The 15,248-nt window shown below is 46.9% G+C and overlaps 1 protein-coding gene across 4 annotated transcripts in view; it reads left to right on the forward strand.

The window, feature by feature from the left end:
* The window catches only part of FGR (FGR proto-oncogene, Src family tyrosine kinase), a 197,654-nt gene that overhangs the window by 44,134 nt on the left and 138,272 nt on the right, over positions 1-15,248 (forward strand). The window contains exon 1 of one of the 4 annotated variants that reach the window (XM_056557380.1): positions 4,437-4,541. The exons of the other annotated variants lie outside the window; for them this stretch is intronic. The gene's annotated coding sequence lies outside the window, so the exon portion shown is untranslated. Of the gene's footprint in view, positions 1-4,436; positions 4,542-15,248 lie in introns of those variants that run through there. 4 annotated transcript variants of the gene reach the window in all.

The raw sequence follows: 15,248 nt of genomic DNA on the forward strand, positions 1-15,248 counted from the left end.
ATACATCCAGGAAAATTTAAAAAAGGGGTTTATCCGCAAATCCTCCTCTCCTGCCGGAGCTGGATTTTTTTTTGTGTCCAAAAAAGATGGCTCCCTACGTCCTTGCATTGATTACCGCGGACTTAATAAAATCACGGTAAAGAACCGCTACCCCCTACCTCTTATCTCAGAACTCTTTGATCGCCTTCAAGGTGCCCATATCTTTACCAAACTGGACTTAAGAGGTGCTTATAATCTCATCCGCATCAGGGAGGGGGACGAATGGAAAACTGCATTCAACACCAGAGATGGACACTTTGAGTATCTGGTCATGCCCTTTGGCCTGTGCAACGCCCCTGCCGTCTTCCAAGACTTTGTTAATGAAATTTTTCGTGATCTCTTATATTCCTGTGTTGTTGTGTATCTGGACGATATTCTAATTTTTTCTGCCAACTTAGAAGAACACCGCCAGCATGTCCGCATGGTTCTTCAGAGACTTCGAGACAATCAACTTTATGCCAAAATGGAGAAATGTCTGTTTGAATGTCAATCTCTTCCTTTCCTAGGATACTTGGTCTCTGGCCAGGGATTACAAATGGACCCGGATAAACTCTCTGCCGTCTTAGATTGGCCACGCCCCTCCGGACTCCGTGCTATCCAACGTTTTTTGGGGTTTGCCAATTATTACAGACAATTTATTCCACACTTTTCCACTATTGTGGCTCCTATCGTGGCTTTAACCAAGAAGAATGCCAATCCCAAGTCCTGGTCTCCCCAAGCGGAAGACGCATTTAAACGGCTCAAGTCTGCCTTTTCTTCTGCTCCCGTGCTCTCCAGACCTGACCCATCTAAACCCTTCCTATTGGAGGTTGATGCCTCCTCAGTGGGAGCTGGAGCGGTCCTTGTACAAAAAAATTCTTCCGGGCATGCTGTTACTTGTGGGTTTTTTTCTAGGACCTTCTCTCCGGCGGAGAGAAACTACTCCATCGGGGATCGAGAACTACTGGCCATTAAATTGGCACTTGAGGAATGGAGGCATCTGCTGGAGGGATCAAAATTTCCAGTTATCATTTACACCGATCACAAGAATCTCTCCTATCTCCAGTCTGCCCAATGGCTGAACCCTCGCCAGGCCAGGTGGTCGTTGTTCTTTGCCCGTTTTAACTTTGAAATTCATTTTCGCCCTGCCGACAAGAACATTAAGGCCGATGCTCTCTCTCGTTCCTCGGATGCCTCGGAAGTAGAGGTCTCTCCGCAACACATCATTCCTCCGGACTGTCTGATCTCCACTTCTCCAGCCTCCATCAGGCAAACTCCTCCAGGGAAGACCTTCGTTTCTCCACGCCAACGCCTCGGGATTCTCAAATGGGGTCACTCCTCCCACCTCGCAGGCCATGCGGGCATCAAAAACTCCTTGCAACTCATCTCTCGTTTCTATTGGTGGCCGACTCTGGAGACGGATGTTGTTGATTTTGTGCGGGCCTGTACTGTCTGTGCCCGGGATAAGACTCCTCGCCAGAAGCCTGCTGGTCTCCTTCATCCTCTGCCTGTCCCCGAACAGCCTTGGTCTCTGATTGGTATGGACTTTATTACAGACCTACCCCCATCCCGTGGCAACACTGTTGTTTGGGTGGTCGTTGATCGATTTTCCAAGATGGCACATTTTATTCCTCTTCCTGGTCTTCCTTCAGCGCCTCAGTTGGCAAAACAATTTTTTGTACACATTTTTCGTCTTCACGGTTTGCCCACGCAGATCGTCTCGGATAGAGGCGTCCAATTCGTGTCTAAATTCTGGAGGGCTCTCTGTTAACAACTCAAGATTAAATTAAACTTCTCTTCTGCTTACCATCCTCAATCCAATGGGCAAGTAGAAAGAATTAACCAGGTCCTGGGTGACTATTTACGGCATTTTGTTTCCTCCCGCCAGGATGACTGGGCAGATCTTCTACCATGGGCCGAATTCTCATACAACTTCAGAGTCTCTGAATCTTCTGCTAAATCCCCATTTTTCGTGGTGTACGGCCGTCACCCTCTTCCCCCCCTCCCTACTCCCTTGCCCTCTGGTTAGCCCGCTGTGGATGAAGTGACTCGTGATCTTTCCACCATATGGAAAGAGACCCAAAATTCTCTTCTACAGGCTTCATCTCGCATGAAAAGGTTTGCCGATAAGAAAAGAAGAGCTCCCCCCATTTTTGCTCCCGGAGACAAGGTATGGCTCTCCGCTAAATATGTCCGCTTTCGTGTCCCCAGTTACAAACTGGGACCACGCTATCTTGGTCCTTTCAAAGTCTTGTGCCAGATTAATCCTGTCTCTTACAAACTTCTTCTTCCTCCTTCTCTTCGTATTCCCAATGCCTTTCATGTCTCTCTCCTTAAACCACTCATCATCAACCGTTTCTCTCCCAAACTTGTTTCTCCCACTCCTGTTTCCGGTTCTTCTGACATCTTCTCCGTGAAGGAGATACTGGCCTCCAAGACGGTCAGAGGGAAAAAAATTTTTTGGGTTGATTGGGAGGGCTGTGGTCCTGAAGAGAGATCCTGGGAACCTGAGGACAACATCCTAGACAAAAGTCTGGTCCTCAGGTTCTCAGGCTCCAAGAAGAGGGGGAGACCCAAGGGGGGGGGGGTACTGTTACGCCGAGCGCTCCGGGTCCCCGCTCCTCCCCGGAGCGCTCGCAACATCCTCGCAACTGCAGCGCCCCGGTCAGATCTGCTGCCCGTGTGCGCTGCGATACCGCCTCCAGCCGGGATGCGATTCGCGATGCGGGTGGCGCCCGCTCGCGATGCGCACCCCGGCTCCCGTACCTGACTCGCTCTCCGTCGGTCCTGTCCCGGCGCGCGCGGCCCCGCTCCTTAGGGTGCGCGCGCGCCGGGTCTCTGCGATTTAAAGGGCCACTGCGCCACTGATTGGCGCAGTTGGCTTAATTAGTGTGTTCACCTGTGCACTCCCTATGTATACCTCACTTCCCCTGCACTCCCTCGCCGGATCTTGTTGCCATTGTGCCAGTGAAAGCGTTTCCTTGTGTGTTCCTAGCCTGTGTTCCAGACCTCCTGCCGTTGCCCCTGACTACGATCCTTGCTGCCTGCCCCGACCTTCTGCTACGTCCGACCTTGCTCTTGTCTACTCCCTTGTACCGCGCCTATCTTCAGCAGTCAGAGAGGTTGAGCCGTTGCTAGTGGATACGACCTGGTTGCTACCGCCGCTGCAAGACCATCCCGCTTTGCGGCGGGCTCTGGTGAATACCAGTAGCAACTTAGAACCGGTCCACTAGCACGGTCCACGCCAATCCCTCTCTGGCACAGAGGATCCACCTCTTGCCAGCCGAATCGTGACAATTTTATTCAGTTTATTGAAGAAGGTTTGTTTTTCCGTTCTCAAGAAGAATACATTCTTGCACAATGATCAGTGGTATAGGCAGGCTCATGGCACAGCCATGGGCGCGCCTATATCATATACATATGCTAACATTTTTCTCTCATTTTTGAGCATAATTTTGTCTTCATTTCTAGGAATCCATTCACACGGCATATTAAATGTTATCTAAGGTATGTGGATGACATAATACTAGTCTGGGATGGTTCTGATATCGATTTTTGAGATTTTTTTCATTTTGACGGCACCTCTTTGAATTGTTTAGATGTTAGATTAACTTTAAAAGACAGTGAATTGATTCCATTAGGTTTTTGTAAAAATATTGCAAAAAACTCTTTTACACTATGAAAGTTCCCACTTACAATGCATTAAAAATAACATCCTATACAGCCAAATGTTCAGGCTAAAAAGAATAAATAGTGAAAAAAAGAAAAAAAAAGTGAAAAAAAGAAAACAGAGAAGAGAGAAAAAATACAATCCAAAGGGGAATTTCCCATGTAGACAGTGTGAATATTGTTGCTATAATTTAGCTAAAAGAAATTTCATTCTTGATGGTGAGAATATTTTTGTCAACCAGTTTTTTTTTTGTGCCAGACGTCTTGCGGCCATTATTATGTGGGCAAAATGAAAAGTGTGCACACGGATTAGAGAACATCTGTATTCGCTCTGTACCGGCAAAGGGGCCACTTGTTTTATTAAACATACGAGCGAATAACACAACAGTGACCCCAAAGAATTAAAATTTGCCGGTATAGAGTGCGTTCCAGATCTTCCAATGGGGAGTTGATCGTTCCGAATGACTCCGAAGGGAGGCATTATGGATAATGAAGCTGAAAGCTTTAGGCCCATTGGGGATTAATGAAATGAATTATTTCTTTCCTTTCTTTAAAGTCATTTATATCTGTGCGGTATTTTAGTTTCTATTAACTATGCACTAGCGTTTTTGGGTTGTTTTGTTTTCCCTTTTATTCTCAGGTTACTTTGCTATACAGCGGTATGTAAGTAACTTACTTATCACAGATGGACGTACCTGACAGGAAGAAGCGTAATTTGATGCGAAACTAGTCTCAGTGGTATGCCCCCAGCCAAAGAGAGCGGCGTCTCTCTGCTCACTACTCCATGGATCACCTTCGTATCCTTAGATTGATCCTTCACGGAATTATCCTGAGGTCCATCGCTTGATACACGAGTGAGTGCAACGCTTATTCTGCTTTCTCCATTTTTTGACATTAGAACAGTGCTTCCTTATTCTGCTGCATAATTCATGGACTGTAACAGGCCATATATTGCAGGTTGCTTACATTGTAATCAGTATTTAATGAAACCAGAACCACAATTCAAAAAGGATTTCATGGGAAAGACAGTGCTGAATTTCGTTGCTTTGTGCACAATATTATTCCCATACAAGCAGCATGCACGGTGCCCATTTTAGGACATCGTCAGTCATCAGCTGTAATTCCATCGCGCTTCAGGTGAAACAGCGTGCTGCCTCCTCCCTCGGACAAATCTCAGTCAGGCGTCAGCCGCAACTCCCTCCTCCATCATCCAAAACTCCCTCATCCAAAACTCTGTCATCCCTCAGACGAAAAACCTTCCTGCTGTATAGCAGAGCCAAGTCAGTGTCGGCTCTCTGCTATACGGGTTCTGCTGTACATGAAATTCAGTGTCGGCTATGCTATACAGACTCTGCTATACAGACACTATGTAGTGTCTGTAGTACACATGCAAGTTTCCCAGTTTCGACTCTGCTATACATGCTGTGCAGTGTCGGCTCTGCTATGCGGCAGGAAGTTGCATCTGAGGGAGAATCGTCTGAGGGATGACAGCGTTTTGGACAAGGGAGTTTCACCTGACAGGGATGGAGTTGCGGCTGATGACTGACGGCGATTGGTCTGAGGGAGGAGGTGGGATGCTGTTTCGCCTGACGGGGACGGAGTTACGGCTGACAGCTGACGATGTCCTAAAATGGATGCCGTAAGCATGGATTTCCACATTTTAAAGGCATTCATAAGAGATGGAAACATATAAAGACTGCTCAAAAAAATAAAGGGAACAACACAATGTAACTCCAAGTCAGTCACACTTCTGTGAAATCACACTGTCCACTCAGAAAGCAACACTGATTGACAATCAATTTTACATGCTGTTGTGCAAATGGAACAGACAACAGGTGTAAATTATAGGCAATTAACAAGACACCCCCAGTAAAGGAATGGTTCTGCAGGTGGTGACCACAGACCACTTCTTAGTTCCTATGCTTCCTGGCTGATGTTTTGGTCACTTCTGAATGCTGGCAGTGCTTTCACTCTAGTGGTAGCATGAGACGGAGTCTACAACCTACACAAGTGGCTCAGGTAGTGCAGCTCATCCAGGATTGCACATCAATGCGAGCTGTGGTGTGTCTATCAGCGTAGTGTCCAGAGCATGGAGGCGCTACCAGGAGACAGGCCAGTACATCAGGAGACGTGGAGGAGGCCGTAGGAGGGCAACAACTCAGAAGCAGGACCGCTACATCTGCCTTTGTGCAAGGAGGAGCAGGAGGAGCACTGCCAGAGACCTGTAAAATGACCTCCAGCAGGCCACAAATGTGCATGTGTCCACTCAAACGGTCAGAAACAGACTCCATGAGGGTGGTATGGGGGCCCGACATCCACTGGTGGGGGTTGTGCTGTAACACCATGAAGGACGTTTGGCATTTGCCAGAGAACACCAAGATTGGCAAATTAGCCACTGGCGCCCTGTGCTCTTCACAGGTGAAAGTAGGTTCACACTGAGCACATGTGACAGATTGAGTCTGGAGACGCCGTGGAGAATGTTCTGCTGCCTGCAACATCCCGGTGGAATTTCTTTGGGGGGGCCGCACAGCCCTCCATGTGTTTGCCAGAGGTAGCCTGACTGCCATTAGGTACCGAGATGAGATCCTCAGACCCCTTTTGAGACCATATGATGGTGTGGTTGGCCCTGGGTTCCTCCTAATGCAGTTCCTGCAAGAGGAGGGTATTGATGCTATGGACTGGCCCTCACGTTCCCCAGACCTGAATCCGATTGAGCACATCTGGGACATCATGTTTCGCTCCACCCACCAACACCACAGACTGTCCAGGAGTTGTTGTTGTTGGCGGATTCTTTAGTCCAGTTCTGGGAGGACATCCCTCAGGAGACCATCCGCCACCTCATCAGGAGCATGCCCAGGCATTGTAGGGAGGTCATACGGGCACGTGGAGGCCACTCACACTACTGAGCCTCATTTTGACTTGTTTTAAGGACATTACATCAAAGTTGGATCAGCCTGTAGTGTAGTTTTCCGCTTTGATTTTGAGTGTGACTCCATATCCAGACCTCCATGGGTTGATAAATTTGATTTCCATTGATAATTTTTGTGTGATTTTGTTGTCAGCACATTCAACTATGTAAAGATGAAAGTATTTCACATGATTAGTTTATTCATTCAGACCTTGGAAGTGTTATTTTAGCGTTCCCTTTATTTTTTTGAGCAGTAAATATATATGCAGTGATCCTCCGACCTACGATGGCCCTGACATACGATAATTTCAACATACGAGTGCCTTTCAAGGCCATCTTTTGTTGAAGGCAGCATCAACATACGATGCTTTTGTATGTCAGGGCCATCGCATAAACGGCTATCCGGCAGCGAGACTGCTCCAGCTGCTGCAGGAAAGCCATTTAATGTGCCCTGTGTGGTCCGGTGAGTGTCACTCACCTGTTCCCGACGTTCCGGACCTTCCTCTTTGGGCTCTGCTGCATGGTTGTCGCTCTCCTTTGTCGTCATCACATCTCCGCGCACGCCATCCTGTCATCCAATAGGAGTGGCGTGCCTAGGGACGTGATGACCGCGATGGACAGCGACGATCCAGGGCAGCAGTGACTGTCTGGAGCGGCGGGGACACCCCGGGGATGTGATATCGGCGATGGAGAGCGACGATCCAGGCCAACTGTGACAGTCTGGAGCGGCGGGGACAAGTAAGTATAACTTTCTATATTATTATTGCACGGATCCCTCAACATATGATGTATTCAAGTAACGATGGCTCATTTGGAACGAATTACCTTTGTGTGTTGAGGGATCACTGTAAATATATATATACACAGTATATCACATAATTGAATACACCCCTCAAATTTTTGTACATATTTTCTTATATCCTTACATATGACCATACTTCAGAGATTGCACTCTTCTACAATGTAAAGTATTGAGTGCACAGCTTATATTACAGTGTTTAATGTTGTGTCTCCTCAAAATAACTAGTGTTGAGCGGCATAGGCCATATTCGAATTCGCGAATATTCGCGAATATATGGACGAATATTCGTCATATATTCGCGAATATTCGCATATTCGTCACACCCTCGTTTTATTTTCGCATATGCGAATATTCGCGTATGCGAAAATTAACATATGTGAAAATTTGCATATACAAAATTAACACATGCGAAAATTCGCATATGCGAAAATTAGCATATGCTAATTTTCGCATATGCGAATTTCCGCACGTCAGTCTCACACAGTAGTATTACAGCCTTCTTTACACCACATAAGCTGGAAGCAGAGAGGGGTGATCACTGTGATGTGTACTGTGAAGAAAAGAAAAAAAAAAAAAACGAATATTCGTAATTACGAATATATAGCGCTATATTCACGAAATTCGCGAATTCGCGAATATGCGATATTCGCGAATAATATTCGAATTGCGAATATTCGCGAGCAACACTAAAAATAACACACAGCTAGTAATGTCTAAAACTTGGCAACAAAAGTGTGTACAAAAGTGGGCTCAATTAGCCATTCCACCTCCACTCTCCTACTTCATAGCAAAAAACTCTCTCAGGATCTAAAAAAAAATATAAAAATAAAAAAAAGACCATACAGCGGTTTCCCAGGACAGATTTCACTCAGAAAAGACCTTGCCATGGTCGACCAAAGAAGTTGAGTACACATGCTCACCATCATATCCAGAGGTTGTCTTAGAGAAATAGGGTATGAGTGCTGCCAGCATTGCTACAGAGGTTTAAAAAGTTGGGGGTCAGCCTGTCAGTGCTCAGACCATACACCGCACACTATGTCAAATTGGTCTGCCTGGCTGTCATCCCAAAAGGGAGTTTCTCCTTCAGATGAAGCACAAGAAGGCCCACAGTTTACTGAAGACAAGTAGACAAAGGAGATGAATTTCTGGAACCATATCCTGTGATAAACTCATATAGTTCAGATTCTATCAAGCATGTGTGGCAGCAACCAGGTGAGGCATGTAAAGACAAGTGTGTCTTGCCTACAGTCAAGCATTGTTGTTGGAGTGTCATAGTCTGGGGCTGCATGAGTGCTACAGTTCATTAAGGGAACCATGAATGTCAACATGTACTGTGATATACTGAAGCAGAGCATGATCCCCTTCCTTTGCAGACTGTGCCGCAGGGCAGTGTTCCAATATGATAATGATCCCAAACCCACCTCTAAGACAACCACTTCCTTGCTAAAGAATCTGAGGGTAAAAGTGATGGACTGGTCAAGCATACCTATTGAGCATCTGTGTGGCATCCTCAAATCGAACGTGGGGAGCGCAAGGTCTAAAACATCCACCAGCTCTGTGATGTCCTCATGGAGGAGTGGAAGAGGACTCCTGTGGCAACCTTTGAGGCTCTGGTGAACTCCATGCCCAAGAGTTTTAAAGCAGTGGATACAATAATGGTGGCCACACAAAATTTTGATAATTTGGGCCCAATTTGGACATTTCCACTCAGGAGTATGTTCCTAAGTTGTTGCCAAGGTTTAAACATTAATGTCTGTGTGGTAAAGGGGTATTTCACTGAAAGACTATTTTTTTTTCATATCAACTGGCTCGAGAAAGTTAAACAGATTTGTAAATGACTTCTATTAAAAAATCTTAATTCTTCCAGTACTTATCAGCTGCTGAAGTTGAGTTGTTCTTTTCTTTCTGACAACAGTGTTCTCTGCTAACACATCTGTCTATCTCAGGAACTGTCCAGAGCAGGAGGGGTTTGCTATGGGAATTTGCTCCTACTCTGGACAGTTCCTGAGTCAGACAGAGGTGTCAGCAGAGAGCACTGTTGTCAGACAGAAAAGAACACACCTTTAGCAGCTGATAATATACTGGTAGGATTAAGATTTTTTAATAGAAGTCATTTACAAATCTGTTTAACTTTCTGGAGCCAGTTGATATGAGAAAAATTTTTTTTTACTGGAATACCTCTTTAACCCCTTAAGGACTCAGGGTTTTTCTGTTTTTGCACTTTCGTTTTTTTCTCCTTACCTTTTAAAAATAATAACCCTTTCAATTTTCCACCTAAAAATCCATATTATGGCTTATTTTTTGCGTCGCCAATTCTACTTTGCAGTGACATTAGTCATTTTACCCAAAAATGCACAGCGAAACGGAAAAAAAATCATTGTGCGACAAAATCGAAGAAAAAAACGCCATTTTGTAACTTTTGGGGGCTTCCGTTTCTACGCAGTGCATATTTCGGTAAAAATTACACCTTATTATTCTGTAGGTCCATACGGTTAAAATGATACCCTACTTATATAGGCTTGATTTTGTCGCACTTCTGGAAAAAATCATAACTACATGCAGGAAAATGTATACGTTTAAAAATGTCATCTTCTGACCCCTATAACTTTTTTATTTTTCCACGTACAGGGCGGTATGAGGACTAATTTTTTGCACCGTGATCTGAAGTTTTTATCGGTATGATTTTTGTTTTGATCGGACTTTTTGATCACTTTTTATTCATTTTTTAATGGTATAAAAAGTGACCAAAATACGCTTTTTTGGACTTTGGAATTTTTTTGCGCGTACGCCATTGACCGTGCGGTTTCATTAATGATATCTTTTTATAGTTCGGACATTTACGCACGCGGCGATATCACATATGTTTATTTATTTTATTTTTTTACACTGTTTTATATTTTTTATGGGAAAAGGGGGGTGATATTAGGGAAGGGGTTAAATGACCTTTATTAACACTTTTTTTTTTTTACATTTTTTTTACATTTTTTTTGCAGTGTTATAGGTCCCATAGGGACCTATAACACTGCACACACTGATCTCTCATCCTGATCACAGGCGTGTATTAACACGCCTGTGATCAGTGTTATCGGCGCATGACTGCTCCTGCCTGGATCTCAGGCACGGAGCAGTCATTCGTCGATCGGACACCGAGGAGGCAGGTAAGGGCCCTCCCGGTGTCCGGTCAGCTGTTCGGGACGCCGCGATTTCACCGCGGCGGTCACGAACAGCCCGACTGAGCAGCCAGGTCACTTTCCTTTTCACTTTAGAAGCGGCGGTCAGCTTTGACCGCCGCTTCTAAAGGGTTAATACCGCACATCGCCGCGATCGGTGATGTGTGGTATTAGCCGCGGGTCCCGGCCGTTGATGACCGTAAATATACGTCCTGTGTCGTTAAGGGGTTAAGTTATTTTGAGGGGCCACAACGTTAAACACTGTTATACAGACTGTGCACTCACTACTTTACATTGTAGCAGAGTGTCATTTCATCAGTGTTGTCCTATGAAAAGATATAATAAAATATTTATGAACTCTTTTATTGAGTTCACCATGACCACTTCTTCAGGCAGAGAATCTCTTTGCCAGCATTGATAGTCATGCTAACATACACTGCTGTCTGGGGGGTTTACTATCAGCATCTGTGGCTACCTGCACATGAACCCCACTTGCTGTTACATCCTCTCATTTGCTAACAACTGGTTACCATTTGAAACATATTTATAACTATACTAGCTGAGTACCCAGCGTTGCCTGGTTTTTCCTTCCTAATCCTTTTTGGGGAGGAAAATAAACAAAGGAGGAAGCTTTTGACTTCATATGCAGTCCTCATATATTGTTGTCATATCCCGACCCCACATCCCGACCTCCTATCTCGACCTCCTATACTGTCCTCCTATCCCGTCCTCCTATCCCGACCTCCTATCCCGACCTCCTATCCCGACCTCCTATCCCGACCTCCTATCCCGTCCTCCTATCCCATCCTCCTATCCCGTCCTCCTATCTCGACCTCCTATCCCGTCCTCCAATCTCGAGCTCCTATCCCGACCTCCTATCCCGACCTCCTATCCCGACCTCCTATCCCGTCCTCCTATCCCGACCTCCTATCCCGTCCTCCTATCTCGACCTCCTATCCCGTCCTCCTATCCCGACCTCCTTTCCCGTCCTCATATCTCGACCTCCTATCCCGTCCTCCTATCTCGACCTCCTATCCCGTCCTCCAATCTCGACCTCCTATCCCATCCTCCTATCTCGACCTCCTATCCTGACCTCCTATCCCGTCCTCCTATCCCGACCTCCTTTCCCGTCCTCATATCTCGACCTCCTATCCCGACCTCCTATCTCGACCTCTTATCCCATCCTCCTATCCCATCCTCCTATCTCCACCTCATATCCGGTCCTCATATCCCGACCTCCTAACTCGACCTCCTATCCCGACCAGCCCGTTCTCCTATCTTGACCTCCTATCTTGACCTCCCATCCCGTCCTCATATTCCGATCTGTAATATGTGTACCAGGTATTGAAATATCTCCAGCCGTACAGAAGTTATGTGAGAACATACATTTCCCATTGATTTGCATGGGACTTTAAACAAAAACCCCGACCCTCACAAATGGGGGTAGTTAAGGGTTAAATTAACTATCCTATATTTTAAGTGGACATATAAGTAACATGTGACCAAGTATTATTGAAATATTTCCAGCCGTTTGGAAGTTATGCGAGAACATATATTTCCCATAGACTTGTATAGGACTTTAAACATAAACCCCGCCCCTGGCAAATGGGGGTAAGTAAGGGTTAAATCACCTAGCCTATGTTTGTTGTTGACATATAAGTAACATGTGCCAAGTTTCATGTTAATATCTTTAGCCGTTTGGAAGTTTTTGTGGAACATACATACACACACACACACGTTGAGTTTTATATATAGACTAGCTGAGTACCCGGCGTTGCCCGGTTTTTCCTTCCTTGTTGAGTAGGAAAATCAACAAAGGAGGAAGCTTTTGACTTCAAATCCCATCCTCATATATTGTTGTCACATCCCAATCCCATATCCCGTCCTCATATCCCGTCCTCATACCCCAACCTCCTATCCTGTCCTCCTATCCCATCCTCCTATCTCGACCTCCTATCCCGACCCCCACCTCGACCTCCTATCCCGACCTCCTATCTCCACCTCCTATCCCGACCTCCTATCCCGACCATCCTGTCCTCCTATCTCGACCTCCTATCTCAACCTCCTATCCCGTCCTCCTATCTCAACTTCCTATCCCGTCCTCCTATCTCAACCCCCTATCCCGTCCTCCTATCTCCACCCCCTATCCCGTCCTCCTATCTCCACCTCCTATCTCCACCTCCTATCCTGTCCTCCTATCCCGGCCTCCTATCCCGATCTCCTATCTTGACCTCCTATCTTGACCTCCCATCCCGTCCTCATATTCCGATCTGTAATATGTGTACCAGGTATTGAAATATCTCCAGCCGTACAGAAGTTATGTGAGAACATACATTTCCCATTGATTTGCATGGGACTTTAAACAAAAACCCCGACCCTCACAAATGGGGGTAGTTAAGGGTTAAATTAACTATCCTATATTTTAAGTGGACATATAAGTAACATGTGACCAAGTATTATTGAAATATTTCCAGCCGTTTGGAAGTTATGCGAGAACATATATTTCCCATAGACTTGTATAGGACTTTAAACATAAACCCCGCCCCTGGCAAATGGGGGTAAGTAAGGGTTAAATCACCTAGCCTATGTTTGTTGTTGACATATAAGTAACATGTGCCAAGTTTCATGTTAATATCTTTAGCCGTTTGAAGTTTTTGTGGAACATACATACACACACACACACGTTGAGTTTTATATATAGACTAGCTGAGTACCCGGCGTTGCCCGGTTTTTCCTTCCTTGTTGAGTAGGAAAATCAACAAAGGAGGAAGCTTTTGACTTCAAATCCCATCCTCATATATTGTTGTCACATCCCAATCCCATATCCCGTCCTCATATCCCGTCCTCATACCCCAACCTCCTATCCCGTCCTCCTATCCCATCCTCCTATCTCGACCTCCTATCCCGACCCCCACCTCGACCTCCTATCCCGACCTCCTATCTCCACCTCCTATCCCGACCTCCTATCCCGACCATCCTGTCCTCCTATCTCGACCTCCTATCTCAACCTCCTATCCCGTCCTCCTATCTCAACTTCCTATCCCGTCCTCCTATCTCAACCCCCTATCCCGTCCTCCTATCTCAACCCCCTATCCCGTCCTCCTATCTCCACCTCCTATCTCCACCTCCTATCCTGTCCTCCTATCCCGGCCTCCTATCCCGATCTCCTATCTCGACCTCCTATACTGTCCTCCTATCCCGTCCTCCTATCCCGACCTCCTATCCCGACCTCCTATCCCGACCTCCTATCCCGTCCTCCTATCCCGTCCTCCTATCTCGACCTCCTATCCCGTCCTCCAATCTCGAGCTCCTATCCCGACCTCCTATCCTGTCCTCCTATCCCAACCATCCCATCCTCCTATCTTGACCTCCTATCTCAACCTCCTATCTTGACCTACCATCCCGTCCTCATATCCGACCTGTAATATGTGTACCAGGTATTGAAATATCTCCAGCCATACGGAAGTTATGTGAGAACATTCATTTCCTATTGATTTGCATGGGACTTTAACCCCTTAAGGACATAGGGCGTATCCATACGCCCCCGTTTCCAAGTCCTTAAGGACCGAGGGCGTATGGATACGCCCTGAGCATTTCCGGCCCCCGCCGCTAGCCGCAGGGGAGCCGGGGCCGGATGCCTGCTGAAATCGTTCAGCAGGCATCCCGGCATATCGCCCAGGGGGGTCATTATGTCCCCCCATGTCGGCGATTGCCGCAGATCGCTGGACAATTCAGTGACCCAGTGACCCGATGACCCGGAATTACTGGCTGATCGGGGCCGTCAGAGACGGCCCCGAACAGCCAGAGCCAGCAGGGGTGAGGTGGCACTGGTGCCACCTCACGATCGCCCTGATTTGTCGGCCGGGAATCAGGGCGCCTGCTGCGGGTGTCACTCCCGCAACCCGCTCCGCCCCTCTTCCGGAGGACGTGAGCGGGTGCGGGCAGAAGACCCTGGGTGCTGGGGACCCCGATCCCCGGTGTCCCTGTTGGGATCGGGGCCCCAGGAGCGACGGCGGCGGCGGGACTGACCTGTTCCCTGAGCAGCAGCAGGAGGTGAGTGACAGCCTCCTGCTGTTGCTTAGCAACAGCTCCCAGCATGCAAAAAGGGCATGCTGGGAGCTGTAGTTATGCAACAGCAGGAGGCAGACCACCACAACTCCCAGCATGCCCTTATGGGCATGCTGGGACTTGTAGTTTTGCAACAGCTGGAGGCACATTCTTTCTATAGAAAAGTGTACCTTCAGCTGTTGTATAACTACAACTCCCAGCTTGCACAATCAGCTAAAGTGCATGCTGGGAGTTGTAGTGGTGCATCTGGTGGTTGCATAACTACAACTCCCAGCATGCCCGTTGGCTGTCGGTGACTGCTGAGAGTTGTAGTTTTGCAACAGCTGAAGGCACACTGAGTTAAGTAGCAAACCAGTGTGTCTCCAGCTGTTGCATAACTACAATCCCCAGCATCCCCAGCCAATGTAGTATGCCTCCGGCTGTTGCATAACTACAAGACCCAGCATGCCCTTCCGCTGTCCGTACATGCTGGGGGTTGTAGCTTTTGCAACAGCTGAAGGTACACTGGTTGCAAAACACTGAGTTTGTTACCAAACTCGGTGTTTCACAACCTGTGTGTCTCCAGCTGTTGCAAAACTACAACTCCCAGCATGCACTGATAGACCGTACATGC

This window comes from Hyla sarda, chromosome 2 (genome assembly GCF_029499605.1).
Source record: "Hyla sarda isolate aHylSar1 chromosome 2, aHylSar1.hap1, whole genome shotgun sequence".
Lineage (NCBI taxonomy): Eukaryota > Metazoa > Chordata > Amphibia > Anura > Hylidae > Hyla > Hyla sarda.